The sequence below is a fragment of the Leptodactylus fuscus genome, chromosome 1 (assembly GCF_031893055.1).
Source record: "Leptodactylus fuscus isolate aLepFus1 chromosome 1, aLepFus1.hap2, whole genome shotgun sequence".
NCBI classification, from domain to species: Eukaryota; Metazoa; Chordata; class Amphibia; order Anura; family Leptodactylidae; genus Leptodactylus; species Leptodactylus fuscus.
Genome location: NC_134265.1, coordinates 274,371,230 through 274,393,734, shown reverse-complemented (window position 1 = coordinate 274,393,734; position 22,505 = coordinate 274,371,230).

The window sequence follows — 22,505 nt, the reverse complement described above, 5'->3', positions numbered from 1 at the left end:
CTCTGCCCCTGGCTCCTGCACACAGTATTATTGTGGAACCACTCATGAACAATTATTATACTCTGGTGACTTTTCAGACCCCAGAGTATAATAACTGGAGACCCACAGGAGGATACAAACATAAAAAAACACTGTAACTTACCTCTCCTGGACTCTGGGCACCCAATGATGGACCAAACATCACTTGAGCCGGGTCTTGTGTCATGATGCAAAAGGATACAAGCGCCGGCGCACGTGACATCTGCGGCGTCACCTAAAAAAGGCCTGAAGCCTGCTGTAGCCATGGGAAGGTAAGTAAAGTAACAGTGTTCTTACATTCCCTCACCTCCCCTGGGTTTCTGATCATTATACTCGAGGGTCTGAAAAGATTCCCGAGTATAATGATAGTGTTTGTGGGGTTTGCAGGCCTGCAGCCTCAATTACCAATCCTGGTTCCTGCTCACAGCAGAAGGGGAAGAGCAGGCGGCCGTGAGCTGGAGCCAGGATTGGTAAGTAAATAGGGCCCACTACCTGCTGGAGTTACTCTAACTGGTAACGGCCTATTAAAAAAAAAAAAAAAAAAATCACGTAGCAGTAGCAGCTGCCATTGGGTCCCCTAATGTCACGGGACCTGTGGCAGCCGCTACCGCTACTAACCTGGCAATTACGCCTCTCGCGGTAACCATAACACAATGCCCATGTAAAGGGCATGCGTGCAGGAAAAATATAGCTGAAGTGACACCCACCAAGAATTATCTCTGATAATGGAAATGTAACCCTTAGTCAGAAGTTTAGGGCTCCATTTGATCCCCAATTGATCCAAACGCCAATCCTTTCCCATGCATGCATCAAGAACATAGGGTGCCATCAGTTGTCATGGTATTGGGAATATTGTAACATCCCCAGACCTGCCATGGTAATATACCGATTAAAACATCACAAGCATCAAGAAGATTAGGTTTCGTGCACATGGTAAGGCACGGTATGGCAGCACACAATAAAGCAATGCTTTTAGGGGAGGAAAGCTTCATGTTATAAAAGCTGGATCCAGTCACAGATGCCACAGTTGTGTCCGTATGAAATTGAAGGTGTACATGGTAAATGGTCAGTAAATTCCCCATGCATTTCAATGGGTTTTACTATTGCCCCATACAAAAAGGAGCTATAACATAGCGATATGCACACATCATCTTGGTATGGAGAGGACCTAGGGGAAAAATGAGAAAACAAATATGTTCTTGGGAGTGCCGCTCTCTGGGTCACCAGATTTAGTCTGTTACTAATTTATGTGAGTAGTGATGTTATATTCTGTGTCTTTGACATTATTATATAAGCAGAATTACTTCAGTAACCAAGCCCTAGAAGATCCCAAGTGCTCTACTAGTTAAGGTGTAGCCCAAACTAGAAATTGCAAAATATGTCACTTTCTCCTGGGAATCTATACTAACAGTTCTCACCAATATCTTTGGTCTAGTTACTTTAATATATTATTTGCAGTCTTAAACATAGGAAAGGAGAAAAAGTACCCAGTCCTTACTGTACATACGTTCTCTCATTAGCAGTCAGTTAGTAGTCAATTGCATGACATACATATGGCCAGTACCAGGATCCCTTGATGGATTTAGATGGCATTATGTTACATTGCTTTTAAACTGAAAAAAATGGAGTTTCCCATGGGGCACCACTCCCTAATTATTCACTATATGGCATGGATAGACAGTACTATTATGTGGGTCTATAGAGTGGAAGAGAGAATGATAAGCCTCCTAAATGTTTCCTTTGGGAAATCTTTACTTCTTCTGCCTGCCTTGGCTGATTTTGGTTAAAGATAAAATTCTTTATTTCTTGTATTTCTTTCTTCTAAAAGTAATATAAAAATTTTAGACACAAAATGTATTTTAATTGGAAAAAGGGTATTTTTAATAGGTTTTTTGAGTTTCATATAAATGCTGAGGATAAAAATATTAAATGTACTTACTTCACAAACATGCCCCCTTACTTTACTTGTGCCTTCACCTCCTGGCGCCTGTGATAAATGACAACACATACGTGTACATCTATCATGCCAGTATATTTGTATAGTGACTCCCTCAATGTATGGCACATCATCAATTGTGTGCAGTACGTTGATCTGGGTAACTATTCTGTGCGTCATGGTCGGTGATAGTCTGGGACCAGCAAACTGGGAGAAATCTTTTTTTTTTTAAAGCATGTTCTCCAACTGCTAACCTAAAAGTTGTGCTGACTTTTTAAACATATTTTTGTGGCCCCCATAAATCTCCATTAGCCTAAGGCCACTCGAACTGAAGCATGGCTAAAAACATTATATAAAAAACACACTACAGAGGACATGCAGCATAAAAACACAGCAAAAAACCTTTTGTTTTTCAATACCTCTCCACTACGCTTTTCATTTTTGCCACCCCATCCCATATATGTTTACAGGGAAAAACTTCATTTCTATTAAGTACACACAAATACCTTTAGCAGTATTTTGAGTGATTTCTGGATTTCTCTGGGAGCTCCTGGCATCTTCTGCATTTGTTTACATGAGTAGCTTCCTGTTCTTATATCCTACAACTACCATGATGCATTGCTCTTTACTAAGATTCACCCTCTCACTCCCTCCTCCTCCTTCTCTCACTCACTCACTTACTCACATCTCCTTCCTTTTTTCCTAGATCTTCTGGGCACAGGAGATCACATCGTTCTGTCCTTATCCTCTTCATGGCTGCTAGCCCCTGCGCAATAGAGTTGGAGTGCGAACACTCTGGCTCTATTGCACAGGTGTCGGAGGCCGGTTTCTTCACCTCCTCATGTCTGCCAACAGAATAGAGCTAGAGTGTCCGCAGATGTCAGACATCAAAAAGAGGAAGAGCCGACCCCCTGGACATTTCAGGCCCAGAAGATTCGGACATGAAGACAGGTAAGTATGATGGTGTGGGGTGGGGTGTAGTAATGTGATGTTCTATTTCTGGAAATGGGCAAATGGATTATCACCAGAAAAATCTGAAAATGTGCCTGGGGCAGTCCCATGACCGCCCTAGAGATATGGGTAAATATACATTTTTGATAAAGTAAGTAAGTTAGGCAAGGAGAGGGTGTTTAGTTAGTGTTAAAGTACCATTTTATCCCAAACACCCCTTTAAGTCTAGAGACGGACTCCTAGCAGTATAGTTTTCTATGCTGCTAGGAGTCTCTTCCACAAATTGTCCTGTACTATAATCAGTACCGGACAGTATGTCACTGGGTTGCAGAGACCCCTGACATCATAGATTACTATACAACTAGGAGACCCTCTGACGGCATAAGGTGCAGGCCAGTAAACCTGGTCAACATATGGACCAAAAAAAACTGATACTTGGTCATGGGAATGCGACCTAAGTAACACCAATCAATAAGAAGACATACCACTACCTATGCTCAACACACTTTATTATAATCTTGATAAGTTTGCTATCACTGTTAAGATGTGAAATGTTCCAGTCCATCTCACAAACATACAATGGTATCTATATTAAGAATTCTGTTTCACTTATCTGGATGTGCCTAATATGTTAATGGACTGTTGCTTCATTGTTCTTCACTGTTCAGTGCACTAGGTAATTTATCATTCTGGGAGCAGAAAAGTTTTAACAAATGTATGGTATACTGTTATTACTGCTATTAACTTTTAATAAATCACATTATATATGCTAAGTGCCAGAAGCAAGCTTTTACAGGGGCTGTTCCATCAGAGCAAAACCTTATTATGTGATGGGGGCCACTCTGTAAGCTTTTCAATGGCTGTCTATTTATTTTATTGGGAACCATGTTATACTATATTCCAGTGCTCTAGGGAAAATGTGTTGCAGATTCCCTGCAAGATAAAATTAGTAAAGGTGTCAGTAATAGAATTATAATAATTATTTGATGAACAACTGTGATTTAGGTCGCTTTCACATGGTTAGCATCAGTATTTATAAGTTAAAAAAGGGAGCGAGTCCAAAAACAGAAGAACAAATGTATCTTTTATACGTTTTCTCCGTAGGGTACACTTCTGGGTTTGATTTACAAATGGTGGTGTAAAATACTGACCAAACACTGACTGTATGAAAGTGGCCTAAAGGTAGGATTGACCAGATGAGAAAATTCCTTTAGGCCCCATGTGGCTTAAACGTTACAGACAAAAACGTGGCGCTTTCCATACCTCCCAACCATCCCGCATTCTGCAGGACATTCCCAGATTCCTGTCCCGCAGTCCCGGTCAGCAGGAGGTATGTCCTGGTTTTAACTTGAATATACCAGCGAATGAAGCAGGGGCTGTCTGCCTACAACCCCTGCTTCACCGCTGCGCGCCAGCTTCTGGAGATATAGGCGTGATGTGATGATGTCACTCACATCGCGCCTACAACTCCGTGAGTGAGATGGCAGGCAGAGCTGCGGGGGAACAATGGAAAGTGAGTATCAGTGTTTTTTTTTATGTTCAATCATGAAGGCAAAGGGGGCCCATGAAACTAGGGGGAGAGATGGAGGGGGGAACATGAAACAAGGGGCAAAGATGGAGGGGGGACATGAAACTAGGGGCAGAGATGGAGGGGAGCATGAAAATAGGGACAGAGAAGGAGGGGCCACGAAACCAGGGGGAGAAATGGAGGAGGAACATGAAACTGGGGGCAGAGATGGAGAAGGGAGCATGAAACTAGGGGGAGAGATGGAGGGGGGACATGAAACTAGGGGCAGAGATGAAGTAAAAATTAGCATTGGCACGCATAGAACGCCGCACATTTTGTTCCGCTTTCTGTTTTTCGAAAGTTAGTTGGGTATGTATTTTCTAGTTCTTGTAGAAAAATATTGCACAGCAGACACGCTGTGATTAGAGATGAGCGAGTAGTACTCGATCGAGTAGGTGTTCGATCGAATACTACAGTATTCGAAATACTTGTACTTGATCAAGTACTACTAGCTGTTCGAAGTTAAGATTCGATGCAGAACCAGCGTTGATTGGAAGAATGCTATACATTGCCAATCAACGCTGGTTCTTCTCTTACTTTTAGAAGCCTTCTCCCTGCGCAGAGTCCCCGTGTCCTCTTCCGGCTCTGAATTCACTCTGCCAGGCATCGGGCCTGGGCAAAGCCGACTGTGCATGTCCGCTTGTAGTGCGGGCATGCGCAGTTGGCTCTGCCCAGGCCTGATGCCTAGCAGAGTGAATTCAAGGCCGGAAGAGGATGCGGGGACGCTGCGCAGGGAGAAGAATCCAGCCCGACCCTCACTCATGGACTTGGTAAGTAGAATTTGATCGAATGTTGCGTAACCCTGAAACGAGCATTTCCCCCCATTATTATGGGGTTCGAAACCCGTTCGAACAGTCAAACAGTGTGTGGCTGTTCGAATCGGATTTCGAACCCCGAACATTTTAGTGTTCGCTCATCTCTAGCTGTGATGTCTAAAACCATTGCGGCTCTGGAACTTTCAGCATGTTACTTATACTGGCTGTATAATAATGCCAGCGGTTTCCCTATAGGTATGATGGAAACAGAAAGTCCACAGAGGAAACCTGTCAAATAGGTCATCAATTTCAGACTGATAGGGATTCAGCACCCAGCACTCCCACCAATCATCTGCAGAAAATAGCAAGATCCATTCTCTGTATTGTGGTTAACTGAATCACTGCATCTCAGGCCCGTCCCATTCAAGTGAACAGGAGCTACTCTGCAGTAACCTTGTCTGATGACTAGACAGAGTATGGAGTGGTCTGAGCCCTGCTCCATTCTCTCTGTATTAAATGCTGAGACTAGCTTCTTGGTGGGGATGCTGGGTGTTTGATCTCTGGTAATTTGATATTGATGACCTATTATTAGATTAGGTCATCACTATTAGCCTGGAAAATACTTTTAATTATGAATAGAATTGGGTTTAGTTGGAAAAGAAAAGTTATTGTACGGATTGAACTTTATTGCTTGTGGTACCACAAATCTTTGTATTATATGAAATATTTGGAATCATGTAAAAGTGTCTCTAGTGTTCAAAACATTGCTTAAAGAAATAGTAATATGCACAGTAACTAGTGCCGGGCCGTTTTAACACAGTACTGGGTTCCATTCAAAGGTTTCATATGTCCCCCCTTCCCCCATATAATTTAATTTCCCCTTAAGTAGTTCCAAAATAATGCCCCCTGCCACCCCAGTGACCATTCAATGAATATATTACATATAAAAAAGGTACTTAACCCCACCCTAAGGACACAGATAAAATAAAAATCACTACCTGTCAACAGCAGAAAGTGATCCTAACATAGTGTTACTTGAGTTCTTTTACTGGTGTATACAGTGTAAATTTGACATGATGGCCTATGTTTTGTCAATCCTTATGAAATGAATATACACAGCCCAGTCATATTAATGTGACCACCGCCTACTTTTGATGTCAACGTTAAATAACCAATCGCAGAAGGCACGTGTCATCAGCCATCTGGGTGCACTCATCATTGTGGAAGACACGATCGATCAACACAAGTATGCATCTATCCTTGCAGACCATGTTCACCCCTACATGTGAATTGTTTTTCGCTCAGGATGATGGCATCTACCAGCAGGACAATGCGACGTGTCATAAAGCTCGCAGTGTATGTGCATGGTTCGAGGAGCATCAGGATGAGTTTACCATACTCCCTCAGCCAGTAAATTCCCCGGACTTGAACCTAATCGAGAATCTGTGGGACCACCTTGATCGGGTTGTTCACGCCATGGATGCTCAACTGCGTAACCTAGCACAGTTGGACATGGCACTGGATTTGACATGGCTCAACATCCCAGTGAACATCATCACAACATCCCCTCTCTTCCTGCACGTCTCGCAGCGGTCCACTCTGAGAAAGGTGGTTAATCTGGATTTTGACAGGTGGTCACATTAATGTGACTGTACTGTGTAGTACAATATTTGGTGATACTAATACTGATATTAATATAGATAGATAATAGATAGATGATAGATAGATAGATAGATAGATAGATAGATAGATAGATAGATAGATAGATAGATAGATAGGCTTGAGAAAGGTTCAGATAAGAACCGAAACGTCGCTGCTTGGAATAAATCCACACTTTTTCTAAATATTGGAGTGCTGCCATTTTTTCCATTTTCTAGATAGATAGATAGATAGATAGATAGATAGATAGATAGATAGATAGATAGATTTAAGCACAATTCATGCTTCAGTGATTTACACTGTACATTGTTCCTTCCCTAGAACCTGCTTGAATATACAATGTTCTATCTCTGCAATGTATTGCATTCTCAGACGTTGGTGACCCAGTTGTTCATTCTCTGTCCTATCCATTTGCTTGGGAAGTCACCTAAATTCATTGCTCACACTCACCATTTACCTCTGCTCTGTGCTCAGATTTTCCATGCATTTCGTGGAGACTCTTGCTGTGTCGTTTTCCCACTTCATAAAATACTGATTTAAACCACATGGTCTGAACATTCCTTCTCTTTTGAACCGCCTCAATCTTTGTACATGGTGCAGGCAGAATTATGTGTGAGGGTTGTGATTTCCCACATGCAAGTCCACTGTTCACATGAGAAAATTATTACTAAAGTTTCCTTATAAAAAAGAATATAATTTGCTCGTACTGAAATTTAAAAAAGGAAAACGTGACACTTTTATAATATGTTAGACGGGTTTCTGTATATAGCCTGCCAACACATTTCTATATTATGTTAGGAAATCTTTGGATTACTTTGAATAAATTATATTTTTCTTACCATAACATCTATTCCAGTTGCTAAACAAAGACGCTGAAAGGTCACTGTAAAATCCATTTGTTTAACCCATCCTATATTTAGACAGCTCTGCCCAGTTTAGAGACAGCCAACAACAGGTTCACTCTAGAATAGTACAACTGTAAGCTAAATTAGTGAGCACAAGTGCACCCACTAATTCTCCCACCCCCACAACCAAAATATCATTCATGAGAGCAGAAAAAGAATGGCCCACCCAATGAGGGATAATAACTCTCTGGATGTTTATTACGTGACCTCTCTGGGCTCTAGTGAATTACTAGAGGGTTCATTGAAGGGAACAAAGTCACTACATATAATAATAAGCAATCCCCAGATTATCAGTTCTGAAAGCTACAATCAATGATACTGAAAATGGTACAACCCAAATAAGTTACAGACCAATCATATGGCCAGAAGACATACATTTAATGTAATGTTATTCTTGCAGCTTCTGATGTCCGGCACTGGCGCATGCTCAGTACGCCATCTTGGTTTACGAATGGAATGAGCTTACTGCGCCGGACATCAGAAGCTGTAAGTGACATAGCTGTGAAGACAAGAGGGGGAAGGCTCAAACAGATAAAGAGGTGTTGACTAACACACAGGAGGCTTTCAAAAGTGATGACACAACTGTGTTCGGAGAACAGGGATATTGCCCTCTGTGCTCTGTGGAGCAAATTTTTTTTCAAGAAAACTACTAGGAGGATCTTGATCCTAAAGGTATGCCTGGAATAGCCTTTATAAAGGATAGTTCACTGTGTGATAAGTTTAAAATTGAGTTTCTTAATGATAGACCCTTTAAAGATGGGAGGTTATATGGATGTGGTTAGTCTTAATTATAATGAAAGGAAACGATTATGCAGTGTACTAGGGAAGATGTACGGTAGTGTAACCAACCATAGAGTATGAGTTTCCCTTTAGCCAGATGCTAATGTAGGCAATTTGGATAAGAGTGCTCTTGTTTAATATAATTAAGTGTTATATGGGTCCTCACAGTGACACGGCCACTCAATATATATATACAGTGTTGCGTGTTGTATGTCAACACCTCAGTGCCATCCTCTGAAGCTCAGCTACCGTGTCATCCTAGAACTGCACTTAATGTAGATTGTGAGCCCCATATAGGGATCACAATGTACATTTTTTTCCCCTATCAGTATGTCTTTGTAGAATGGGAGGAAATCCAAGCAAACACAGGGAGTACATACAAACTCCTTGCAGATGTTCCTAGCGGGATTTGAACTCAGGACTCCAGTGCTGCAGGGCTAACCACTGAGCCACCATTTTGCCCCTGAAACTGCTGTTTTTGATGGACATTAGGTCTGTGAAAAATGGCACAGCCGTGTGCATAAAGTCTTCATCTTCTACTACAGGGTAAATGTATTATGTCTTGCTGGCTATCTGAACATAGGAGTCACTTATATTTAGAACTGTCCAACTCTGGCTTACAGAGGTCTGTGATGTCTTAAAGAGATCCTATCATTGATACCCTTTTTCTCTTGATAAAACGTCGGAATAGCCTTAAGAAAGGCTATTTGTCTCCTACCTTTAGATGTCTTCTCCGGGCCGCCGTTCGGTAGAAAACCGGGTTTTCTTCAATATGCAAATGAGTACTTTCACAGCACTGGGGGGCGTCCCTAATGCTGCAAGAGAACTCTCCAGTGATGCCTCCATCTTCATCAGGAACCCGCTTCTATGCGCGTCTTCTTCCTTCCTGGGTTTTCAATTTTCTATCCCTTTAATGAAAGATACCTAATAGGTTATATGAACAAGGAAGGTCTTTATGAGACAACTTCTTTAACTGGTACATTTATGTATGATCAGTTCTCAAAGGGGTTTTGTAAGATTAGAAAAACATCTGTAGATTGTAGATTGTAAGCTCTTGTGAGCAGGGCACTCAGGCCCATTGTTCATATTGACATATTACTCTGTAATGTCTATTTTTGTCTGTACTTTAAACCTACTATTCATAAATAGAGATGAGCGAACAGTGTTCTATCGAACACATGTTCGATCGGATATCAGGGTGTTCGCCATGTTCGAATCGAATCGAACACCACGTGGTAAAGTGCGCCAAAATTCGATTCCCCTCCCACCTTCCCTGGCGCCTTTTTTGCACCAATAACAGCGCAGGGGAGGTGGGACAGGAACTACGACACTGGGGGCATTGAAAAAAATTGGAAAAAGTCATTGGCTGCCGAAATCAGGTGACCTCCATTTTAGACGAATAGTGGATTTCAAATCCGGGTCATATGAGAATGTGAACTTTGTGACTATGAGACAGGGATAGCTGTACAGGCAGGGATAGCTAGGGATAACCTTTATTTAGGGGGGAATGTTATTAAAAATAACTTTTTGGGGCTCTATCGGGTGTGTAATTGTGATTTTTGTGAGATAAACTTTTTCCCATAGGGATGCATTGGCCAGCGCTGATTGGCCGAATTCCGTACTCTGGCCAATCAGTGCTGGCCAATGCATTCTATTAGCTTGATGAAGCAGAGTGTGCACAAGGGTTCAAGCGCACCCTCGGCTCTGATGTAGCAGAGCCGAGGCTGCACAAGGGTTCAAGCGCACCCTCGGCTCTGATGTAGGAGAGCCGAGGGTGCACTTGAACCCTTGTGCACCCTCAGCTCTGCTACATCAGAGCCGAGGGTGCGCTTGAACCCTTGTGCACACTCTGCTTCATCAAGCTAATAGAATGCATTGGCCAGCGCTGATTGGCCAATGTATTCTATTAGCCTGATGAAGTAGAGCTGAATGTGTGTGCTAAGCACACACATTCAGCTCTACTTCATCGGGCTAATAGAATGCATTGGCCAGCGCTGATTGGCCAGAGTACGGAACTCGACCAATCAGCGCTGGCTCTGCTGGAGGAGGCGGAGTCTAAGATCGCTCCACACCAGTCTCCATTCAGGTCCGACCTTAGACTCCGCCTCCTCCGGCAGAGCCAGCGCTGATTGGCCGAAGGCTGGCCAATGCATTCCTATGCGAATGCATACTTAGCAGTGCTGAGTCAGTTTTGCTCAACTACACATCTGATGCACACTCGGCACTGCTACATCAGATGTAGCAATCTGATGTAGCAGAGCCGAGGGTGCACTAGAACCCCTGTGCAAACTCAGTTCACGCTAATAGAATGCATTGGCCAGCGCTGATTGGCCAATGCATTCTATTAGCCCGATGAAGTAGAGCTGAATGTGTGTGCTAAGCACACACATTCAGCACTGCTTCATCAAGCCAATACAATGCATTAGCCAGTGCTGATTGGCCAGAGTACGGAATTCGGCCAATCAGCGCTGGCTCTGCTGGAGGAGGCGGAGTCTAAGGTCGGACCTGAATGGAGACTGGTGTGGAGCGATCTTAGACTCCGCCTCCTCCAGCAGAGCCAGCGCTGATTGGTCGAGTTCCGTACTCTGGCCAATCAGCGCTGGCCAATGCATTCTATTAGCCCGATGAAGTAGAGCTGAATGTGTGTGCTTAGCACACACATTCAGCTCTACTTCATCAGGCTAATAGAATACATTGGCCAATCAGCGCTGGCCAATGCATTCTATTAGCTTGATGAAGCAGAGTGTGCACAAGGGTTCAAGCGCACCCTCGGCTCTGATGTAGCAGAGCTGAGGGTGCACAAGGGTTCAAGTGCACCCTCGGCTCTCCTACATCAGAGCCGAGGGTGCGCTTGAACCCTTGTGCACACTCTGCTTCATCAAGCTAATAGAATGCATTGGCCAGCACTGATTGGCCAGAGTACGGAATTCGGCCAATCAGCGCTGGCCAATGCATTCTATTAGCCCGATGAAGTAGAGCTGAATGTGTGTGCTAAGCACACACATTCAGCACTGCTTCATCACGCCAATACAATGCATTAGCCAGTGCTGATTGGCCAGAGTACGGAATTCGGCCAATCAGCGCTGGCTCTGCTGGAGGAGGCGGAGTCTAAGATCGCTCCACACCAGTCTCCATTCAGGTCCGACCTTAGACTCCGCCTCCTCCAGCAGAGCCAGCGCTGATTGGCCGAATTCCGTACTCTGGCCAATCAGCACTGGCTAATGCATTGTATTGGCTTGATGAAGCAGTGCTGAATGTGTGTGCTTAGCACACACATTCAGCTCTACTTCATCGGGCTAATAGAATGCATTGGCCAGCGCTGATTGGCCGAATTCCGTACTCTGGCCAATCAGCACTGGCTAATGCATTGTATTGGCTTGATGAAGCAGTGCTGAATGTGTGTGCTTAGCACACACATTCAGCTCTACTTCATCGGGCTAATAGAATGCATTGGCCAATCAGCGCTGGCCAATGCATTCTATTAGCGTGAACTGAGTTTGCACAGGGGTTCTAGTGCACCCTCGGCTCTGCTACATCAGATTGCTACATCTGATGTAGCAGTGCCGAGTGTGCATCAGATGTGTAGTTGAGCAAAACTGACTCAGCACTGCTAAGTCTGCATTCGCATAGGAATGCATTGGCCAGCCTTCGGCCAATCAGCGCTGGCTCTGCCGGAGGAGGCGGAGTCTAAGGTCGGACCTGAATGGAGACTGGTGTGGAGCGACCTTAGACTCCGCCTCCTCCAGCAGAGCCAGCGCTGATTGGCCGAATTCCGTACTCTGGCCAATCAGCACTGGCTAATGCATTGTATTGGCTTGATGAAGCAGTGCTGAATGTGTGTGCTTAGCACACACATTCAGCTCTACTTCATCGGGCTAATAGAATGCATTGGCCAGCGCTGATTGGCCGAATTCCGTACTCTGGCCAATCAGCACTGGCTAATGCATTGTATTGGCTTGATGAAGCAGTGCTGAATGTGTGTGCTTAGCACACACATTCAGCTCTACTTCATCGGGCTAATAGAATGCATTGGCCAATCAGCGCTGGCCAATGCATTCTATTAGCGTGAACTGAGTTTGCACAGGGGTTCTAGTGCACCCTCGGCTCTGCTACATCAGATTGCTACATCTGATGTAGCAGTGCCGAGTGTGCATCAGATGTGTAGTTGAGCAAAACTGACTCAGCACTGCTAAGTCTGCATTCGCATAGGAATGCATTGGCCAGCCTTCGGCCAATCAGCGCTGGCTCTGCCGGAGGAGGCGGAGTCTAAGGTCGGACCTGAATGGAGACTGGTGTGGAGCGACCTTAGACTCCGCCTCCTCCAGCAGAGCCAGCGCTGATTGGCCGAATTCCGTACTCTGGCCAATCAGCACTGGCTAATGCATTGTATTGGCTTGATGAAGCAGTGCTGAATGTGTGTGCTTAGCACACACATTCAGCTCTACTTCATCGGGCTAATAGAATGCATTGGCCAGCGCTGATTGGCCGAATTCCGTACTCTGGCCAATCAGCACTGGCTAATGCATTGTATTGGCTTGATGAAGCAGTGCTGAATGTGTGTGCTTAGCACACACATTCAGCTCTACTTCATCGGGCTAATAGAATGCATTGGCCAATCAGCGCTGGCCAATGCATTCTATTAGCGTGAACTGAGTTTGCACAGGGGTTCTAGTGCACCCTCGGCTCTGCTACATCAGATTGCTACATCTGATGTAGCAGTGCCGAGTGTGCATCAGATGTGTAGTTGAGCAAAACTGACTCAGCACTGCTAAGTCTGCATTCGCATAGGAATGCATTGGCCAGCCTTCGGCCAATCAGCGCTGGCTCTGCCGGAGGAGGCGGAGTCTAAGGTCGGACCTGAATGGAGACTGGTGTGGAGCTATCTTAGACTCCGCCTCCTCCAGCAGAGCCAGCGCTGATTGGTCGAGTTCCGTACTCTGGCCAATCAGCACTGGCCAATGCATTTCTATGGGGAAAAGTTAGCTTGCGAAAATCGCAAACTGACAGGGATTTCCATGAAATAAAGTGACTTTTATGCCCCCAGACATGCTTCCCCTGCTGTCCCAGTGTCATTCCAGGGTGTTGGTATCATTTCCTGGGGTGTCATAGTGGACTTGGTGACCCTCCAGACACGAATTTGGGTTTCCCCCTTAACGAGTTTATGTTCCCCATAGACTATAATGGGGTTCGAAACCCATTCGAACACTCGAACAGTGAGCGGCTGTTCGAATCGAATTTCGAACCTCGAACATTTTAGTGTTCGCTCATCTCTATTCATAAAGTGCTGCAGAATATGTTGGTGATATATAAATAACATGTATTATTATTATTATTATTATTATAGTTAAAATGTAACTTAATTTTCAGAAAACTTGATTTTCTGGCAACATTTCTGTCATTAATAGAGATGAGTAGTATTCGAAACGGCAGTTTCGAATAGCACTCACCCATGGGAATGAATGGAGCCGGCCTGCACGCAGACGGGGCCGGCGTCCTGCCGCTTAACCCCTTGCTTAACCCCTTGCCGGCTGCGTTCATTCATTCCTATGGGTCCGTGCTATTCGAAACTGCCGTTTCGAATAGTACTCGCTCATCTCTAATCATTAATAAATTTTGTAATATACTTTATCAATATATTTTGTCTCCTTTCTATGAAATCCTTCATCTCTTTATTCTTCTGTATTGAGTGCTATTTAGAGATGAGCGAACAGTAAAATGTTCGAGGTTCAATATTCGTTTTGAGTAGCCCCTCAATATTCAACTACTCGAATCGAATATTGAACCCTATTATAGTCTATGGGGGGAGAATGCTCATTTCAGGGGTAGGCAACATTCGATTACACTTACCAAGTCCACGAGTGAGGGTCAGGCTGGATCCTCCGTGCAGTCTTCTCCTTGCAGCGTCCCCGCGGCGTCTTCTGGCTCTTCATTCACTCTGCCAGGCATCGGGCCTGGGCAGAGCCAACTGCGCATGCCCGCACTGCAAGCAAACATGCGCAGTCGGCTCTGCCCAGGTCCGATGCCTGGCAGAGTGAATGAAGAGGCGGAAGATACCGCGGGGAAGCTGCACGGAGAAGACTTCTAAAGGTAGGAGAAGAACCGACGTTGATTGGCCGACTGTATAGCATTTGGCCAATCAATGCTGGTTCTGCATCGAACTTTTACATTCGAACAGCGAGTGGTACTTGATCGAGTACGAGTATTTCGAATACCCTAGTATTCGATCGAATACCTACTCGATCGAGTACTACTCGCTCATCTCTAGTGCTATTCCTTCCTCTCACTGAGTAACTGTGTATAGAGTACAGGCTTGAAGCACAGAGAAGGGGAGGGCCTCTTCATACAGTTATATCTCAGGAGTTATGAAATGTACAAACTTGCTTCTGGAGTCATAATAGAAAGGAGATATTTATATCATATATATTATACAGCTGCATATAAATATCCTTATCTCGACTGTGTTTTCGAACAGTGATATATAACACTGCAACCTAAATGTCAAATGGAGAATCTTCTCTTTTATATGCCACCAAAAGCAAGTTTTGTAAGTTTTATAATGCTGAGATACAACTGAAGTGAACCGACCTTCCATACAGTGAGAGGCAGGAACAACTCTCAATACAAGACGCAGAGGAATAGTGAAAAAAATGCAGGATTTCATAGAGAGGATCCAAAATTTGTTAAGAAAGTATGTTACAAAATGACACAAATACTGCCAGTAAATCCAAAGTTGTCTGAAAGTTCAGCTACGCTTTAAGCTTCATTCAGCTCATTGGTGATAACCTGCAATACTAGACCTGATTAGATCTATATATCTATATATACTAGATCTTATCCTGCACAACCCCTTAAAATCATTTAGTTTTTCTAAGTGTTGCTCCAGACATATGTCCTAGACATACACAATTGCATATGTCTGCCATACGTGTGCATAATGGTATCCTATGAGCTCCATAATGTATATTTCAGGAACTTGTTATAATGCATATTCCCAAGCACAGCATGGGCAGAGCTTTATTTTTGTAGTTCATCCTGTCCAGCTGTATGTTATTTCAGACCCTTTTCAAAGGTTTTTGTTGAATTTGTGGAGCTTAAAGCTACCATGTGTATATTAGGGTAAATAGTGTTTGGTATGGAAACCATTAAACACCTTTTACAAATTCCACATGCAATCACTCACAAAGCAGTAATGTGAGTCATTTATGATGTACAGGTGGACAGCAGGAATTCCATCATAGTTTATGTACATATGCATTCACTTTACCCACCTCATTCATGCACATTATTTGACTACAGTTTGGAAGACTTAAATTCCTACGGGGTCATTTCAAGAATGATAGAAAGAGAGATACATTGTGAATTTAAGCCAATGATAAGATTCCAATCAAAGACAAAAAATCTAACACCTGGATTTACTAGACATTACGTGGAAAAATTTCACACCCCCATCAAACTGACTTGAGATCCCTTAAAGGGGTTGTCTAGGGAGTTGGAATTGATTCACCTGGTCCAGGGATTGTGTGATGATGGACTTGCGTGTTCCAACCACATCACGACCCCTAATCTAGTCTCCTAATTAGAAGCAGCGTTCTGCCTATTGTCATTTTTGTGCACCCTGAGTCGCTCCACTTCCTTCTCCCCAGTCTCACAGGTAATTACAGTCTCAAAAAGCAAAAACAGGAATAGCGGCCCATAGTGTAATATTATTAGAGACAACGGTGGTGTATGACAAATGCAGGCTCACCTTTGGAGGTTGTGATTACAAAACTTCACACTGGCACTGGGAGCAATTGACAGAGGCTCCCTCTCTGTGATGTGTAGAGCTGCTAGGTTCCTGGCACCCCGTGGGTATATGAGCAAACAATATAGGACTGGCACCAGATCACAATAGATAATCTAGTAGACAAGAAACCGCGCTCAACAAATGGAAAGAACAACGACTTTATTGAATGGTCTAAGCACAACGCATTTTGTGCGTCAACTTCGCCCTTCCTCAGGTGAAAATAATTCTAGTCACTAATGCAGCTCTCCAGGGATCTGCTCTTGCACTCAGGATGTGTGCATCTTCTATTCTGTTCCCCAGCCCCAGCAGCACCAAAGTGTAACAAAGGGTATACAGGTAATTACAGGGGTGCAATGCTGCTTTCAATCATGTGACCCAGGGGTCATAATGGGGCTCGACTCCCCAAGTCCATTATTAGCATAACTGAACCAGGTAAGTCCATTCCAACTCCCTGAACAAACCCTTTCACTCCAAAGTCCTTACCCCTATAGCCTCAGTTTTATTGTCTTGTATCCATGTGTAACATCTAAATTGAAATAAAAATGCCATTTTTTGTGTTGTATACATAACTGTCAAGCATCCCACATTTGTTATGATACACAATTGAAACATGGCTTGTCCCATGTGGTATGATATATGCAGAGTTCACAATAAGGAAGCTCAAGCATTGGATTTTGGAACATGTTAGAGGCATCAAAAATGCATTGGATCCTACAACTGACCAACTTGTACTGCAAAGGAAACCCATCACAAGACACTACAGAGACTTCCATCAACTTGACCCTCTGGACATTAAGGTGAGGGCGATTGATCAGGTACAGCTTGGAAATAAGGATGGTAACCTAAGGGTGCTTTCACATGATGTAAAATGGAGTGCAAGCTGGCACATATACACTTGTCAGCATTTTGCACGCTCAAAAAGATCCCATTGCGGCCGCAAAATTACGGGCGCAAAATAACGCGGCGTATACGCTCGTAACTCCCATTGAAATCAATGGGATCTTTTTGATGCTGTATGTGCCAGCTTGCGCTCCATTTTACATCGTGTGAACGCACCCTAAGGCAGAGACTGTTACGCTTGGAGACACAATGGATTGTCTTATTGCAAACCTCATCCCCTTTCTACTGTAAAGTAGATAAAAATCCTCAAATGTATGTCCTTGAAATACATCTTTCCTGCCAAATTTTTCATGCTGCATTTTTTTTAAATGAACTAAACCATTGATGTATGGGATCTTTCTATATAAACAATACAACATGTTGCAGACACTAGGATTTTTGTGCAAGAATATGGAGGTGACATGGTTGACAGCACAATGCTTTTTGAGCCAAATGCCCCCTTTATCTTGTTATCAGTGCTCCATCCGGCCAGTTTATAGTTGTCTCTTGTGTATATTAATCAGGATCAGACACTCATTCATCATACAGGAGACCTCATTTGCATTTTTAATTCACTTATATACCTCTTAATGAAATAATTGAATTTCACTATACTCCAGCTGGGCATTGACCTATAGAAAGTCAGCTATGCTTGTATGTTAATAGCCACATCATGCATATATTAAAACATGTGTTTAAAGTTTCCCTCACAATCTGTTTTAGGCTTATCGATGCCCTCCAGGCATGTATTTTGCTTCTTAAAAAGAGAGAGAACGAAGCACATCAGAGTGGAGGGACAATTAGCAGCTTTTAATTGATTTTAGGTCGAGTCATGCTTCTTGCGGAGAATAGTTCCTTAGCACGGTATTCAATGCAAAAGAGCAGCATTTTTTCACTGTAAAATTCATAAATTCATAAAGAAAATTATTCTGCATGCTTTTATATAAAATCATATAACGTTATAGAAGGGCTCCATAGACTTCATAGGCTTCAAGACTCCTCAACTACTTCACACAGGGTTGTACATAACCAAATTTCTATGGGAGATAAGACTACAGTCTGGCTCACTGAGATCAGATGAATCTCCAATAGACTATTGAAACAGTTAGAGGTCTCTGATGGGAGTTTATTGGTCACTGATATTCTGTGAATGATGGCGGAAGGTTTCCAAATAGTCAATCTTTTCCAGAATCAGTGGTGGTGGGGAATTCATTACGACTAGTGTTTCCTACACTAGACTTAATTTTCTACTGGCATGACTAGAATTAAGAGACTATGACCTTTTAATAATTCTGGTGCATCTCAGCTATCCCAATTTTTTGATGCAAATTAAAGTTAATTTGTTTATTCGCTGGCAAAAAAATGAACTTGGGTGTAAACGGGCACAAATGGACACAAGATAAAATCCCACTGAAATGAATGGAAATTTTAATGGAATTCTGACGGTTCAGCTAGTGTCCATTGCTAAAATCTTGTAACGGACAATAGCTACGGACACTGCTGACTGTCACAAATGGTAGTGTAAACGCCCCCTAACTTCAGCTGAGTTTGCCTTTGAGATCTAGAAATTGGATAGATAAGTGTCTAGGAGCCATAAGATTAAGACCTCACATAGCGAGCCACAGTGAAAAAGCGATGTGGGTAAACCACAGCAGAAACACACCGTGGTTTTTCCCACAGCACTTTAAACAGAAAGTCTTTCTGATTCATTCATACCTATAGGCAAACCACTGGCATTTCCATAGGTATAATTGACATACTATGATTTCCAAAACCACAATGGTTTTGGAAATTGTAGCATTTCCACTGCACTTATTTTTCTGCAAAGTGTAGATGGGATTAGCTAGAATTCTATCCACTTTGCAGTGACTAAAACGCCACGGATTTTGCCGCAGCGTTTATGCCACATGGTGTACCACATGGACTCAGGCCATCCAAATCCCAAACAAAACAAATTCTGAGAGGTTCACCCATGTCTAGTCAATACCCTGACCCAGGGAACAAAAGCTTGTGAACTGACAATGATCTATAAGAAACTGTGTAGTTTTTGCAGTGTGTCGATAAGATTCTCATCCAGTTTATTACTACTGTAATTTGCTGTTCCATTTTCTGCAAATGTTTGGCCCCTGACTCAACAAAGTTTACCTCCACCGGAGTGTGGTCAAGTCGGCCAGATTACCTATTTGTGCCTATTGTTACATGTTGATGTAACCCCCTCACAGGAGTTACTAATGGTTATTTGGCCATAGAAGTGCCTTACATGTTATGATAGTTTGTATATGTTGTCATGTTCATTCTGTATTCATTTGTGTAATATTGTTAAGCTGTTGTTCTCTGGTATCACTTGTCCTAGTGAGCTGTGGTCTCCATAGCAACACACACTATGGTGAGTGGATCTGTAGCTGGAACAGGAAATAGTCATAGCAGAGACAGGAAGTAGTATTCTGTAAGAGCCAGGGAAGGAGAAGGAAGGAGAAGTGTGGCAGTGGCCATCTTGTGTTTCAGACACTGTGCTGTGAGGATTTCCACAGCAGTAGCAGGACAGAGAAGCTGTGTGACAGAGCCCTGCATCACCATCAGTAAGAGGACAGGCTTATATCAGGCTAAGCAGAGCTATAACCCTGGCAGCCTGCACCGACCTCTACAAGGTAACTGAGCCCCTGCAGTATACCAGAAGCTGGATCTGCAGACATCTAAGACTCTCTGCTAATACATGGGAAGGTGTCAGCCAGCTACAAGCCCCTGTGCCACAGCTCACTGCTACAGGACAAGTGACCAGCAGATGCCTGTTACAATAAAGCAGTGAATACTTCTACTGATCCTGGCCTGGACATTGCCTTCCTTACAGCTAAGCCCTGGGCTAAAGCTCTTTGTTGGAGTAGAGCACTGGCACCCACATCACCATCTCAGCCCAGGGACCAGCGGGTGTCTCAATACTCCAACTGGCGTCACATCTAACTGACTCTGCCTATTACCCTGTGCACCTCTCCTGGGAGTTCTGGTGCCTATAAGGTCACCGTGACAGTCCAGCCTCCTGCACGGTTCTCCCGGGGTGGTCGCAGTTGGCGTCACAAACAGGATTGCTGTGCCATTGAAAAAGAAGGGAGACACTTGAGCTGCCGGCAGGAAAAAAAGGATCTGTGACTGCGACACTGTGCAATATCGCCATCTTGGCCCTGCATCGCACGCTATACCTGAATCTACAGCACAAGCAACAGCAGGTGAGCCACGTACTGCCAGTATGTTTAGGAACAAAGAAAAAAGGGATTTTGTCAGTTTTAAACACCAAGGGTTCAGTAATGAGGAAGAGGGGTGTAGTGTTTCAGCCCCCACAGCTGCAGTAATGCCAATCACAATGCCTTATTACCCAGGCGTGCCATGGCTGCCACTCTATGTAGGCGAGCCAAATACCCTAAAGGACTTTAAAGAAAAGATGCAAGCAACTTTCAAAGTTTATCCCCTCACTGCTGAGCAGAAGGTTGCTATCTTAATGGGTCAGATGGGAGGAGCAGCCCTCCGTGAAGTTAAGTCCTGGGATGTTAAGGAGAAACAAACTGTTAAGCAAATTTTTGATAAACTGCACACCATATTTGAAACTAAGACTCTGTCAGAACTAAAAGCTCGGTTCTTTTGCCGCAAGCAGAACGCAGGTGAAAGTCTTAGAGACTATGCTCTGAGCTTGGATGAAGCTCTCCGCCAGGTTGCGCAACTAGATCCTCATGAGCTTCACAATTATGATTGCACGCTGAAGGAGCAATTCATCGAGGGTGCTACACCTGATGCAGTTAAAATGCAACTACGTATGCTTAACTCTCAAGACCCTGACCGACCCTTCAACCTATTTAAAGAGACAGCCATCCAAATCCTTAAAGTGGACACAATGCCAGTGGAGCAGCATAATGTGCCCTCAGCTTCTACAGCACCTCCGCCCTGTGTAATCCAACAACCCATTGCTCAGTGCGCACAGATCCAACCTTCTGACTCCAACATTGAACTCCAAGGACAAATCGCTGAACTTTCAAAGAATCTAATTAAGCTTTGCAAAAAAGTGGATGACCTTCAGCTGACACCACCGAGGTCTCCCTCATCCCGGCACTGGCAGCGACCTTCGCCACGTCAGTATTCACGCAGACCGTTATTCCGACCCGGTCGCAGGGTCACGGACCAGTTTGATTCATCCGGAAGGCCCATCTGTCGAAGTTGTCATTTACCAGGACACGTTGAACGAGAATGCCAGTCTTTAAACTAGGCCGTCCTGGGGCAGAGGACCTACCCCCAGGAGACAACCACCACCATGGTCCACTATCACCTGAATGGGTCCGACGTTTCATTGGAGACCGTCATATCCTTTCCATCAATATGAACAACATCCCACTGACTGCTCTCTTGGATACAGGATCACAGATGACTACCATGCCCCTTGCCCAGTTTGAAAAATATTGGTCTCGAGATCAGCTACAACCATGCAATCCTCATGAGCATGTGACTCTAATTGCCAGCAATGGACAAGAACTTAAACAGGTAGGATACTTCCTAGCCACCCTTAAGATTGGCAAAACCGAACTGAAGGATCAAGGGATTGTCATTGTGGACGTTGCCAAAGACAGAGACACTCCCTCCATCATCATTGGGACCAATGTCTTAGTTAATTGTTTTGATGAAGCCATTGCTGCCTTGTCTGACACTCTTCAAATAGCCGCTCCAAAAGAGAGACACATCTACCATAAGGCCATTAAGGTTTTGGTACAACAACAACAGGTCCAACTTTCCCAAGGTGAGATCGGAAAAGCTAGGGTGACTGACGCTAGACCCATCATCTTACCACCTGGTCATGTGATGATGGTCTGGTGCCGGGCCAGGTTTGGTGTCAAAGGCAGGGATTACTCCGTGCTCATCGAGTCAATGCCTACGGATCGTACAGTTATTGCTGCCCGTAGTTTGGCTAAGGTGACCCATGGACGAGTCCCTGTACAATTGTTGAATTTTGGGGATTCTGAAGTTACACTACCACGGTATACAGTGGTTGCCAAATTATCCAGAGTTCAGGATGCTGATTGCCTCCAGAGAGTCCATTGTGGAGCTCAGACCACCAATTCACAACCCACATGTAACCCCACTGGGGAGCAAAAAGAATGGTGGCAAGAGATTCACCTTGGAACCCCTGAGACGCCTTCATCTCAGCTGGAAGGGGTATTGCGGGTAGTTCACGAATTCGAACACATTTTCAGCAAGTCCCCTATGGACTTTGGGCATGTCACTGCAGTAGAACACA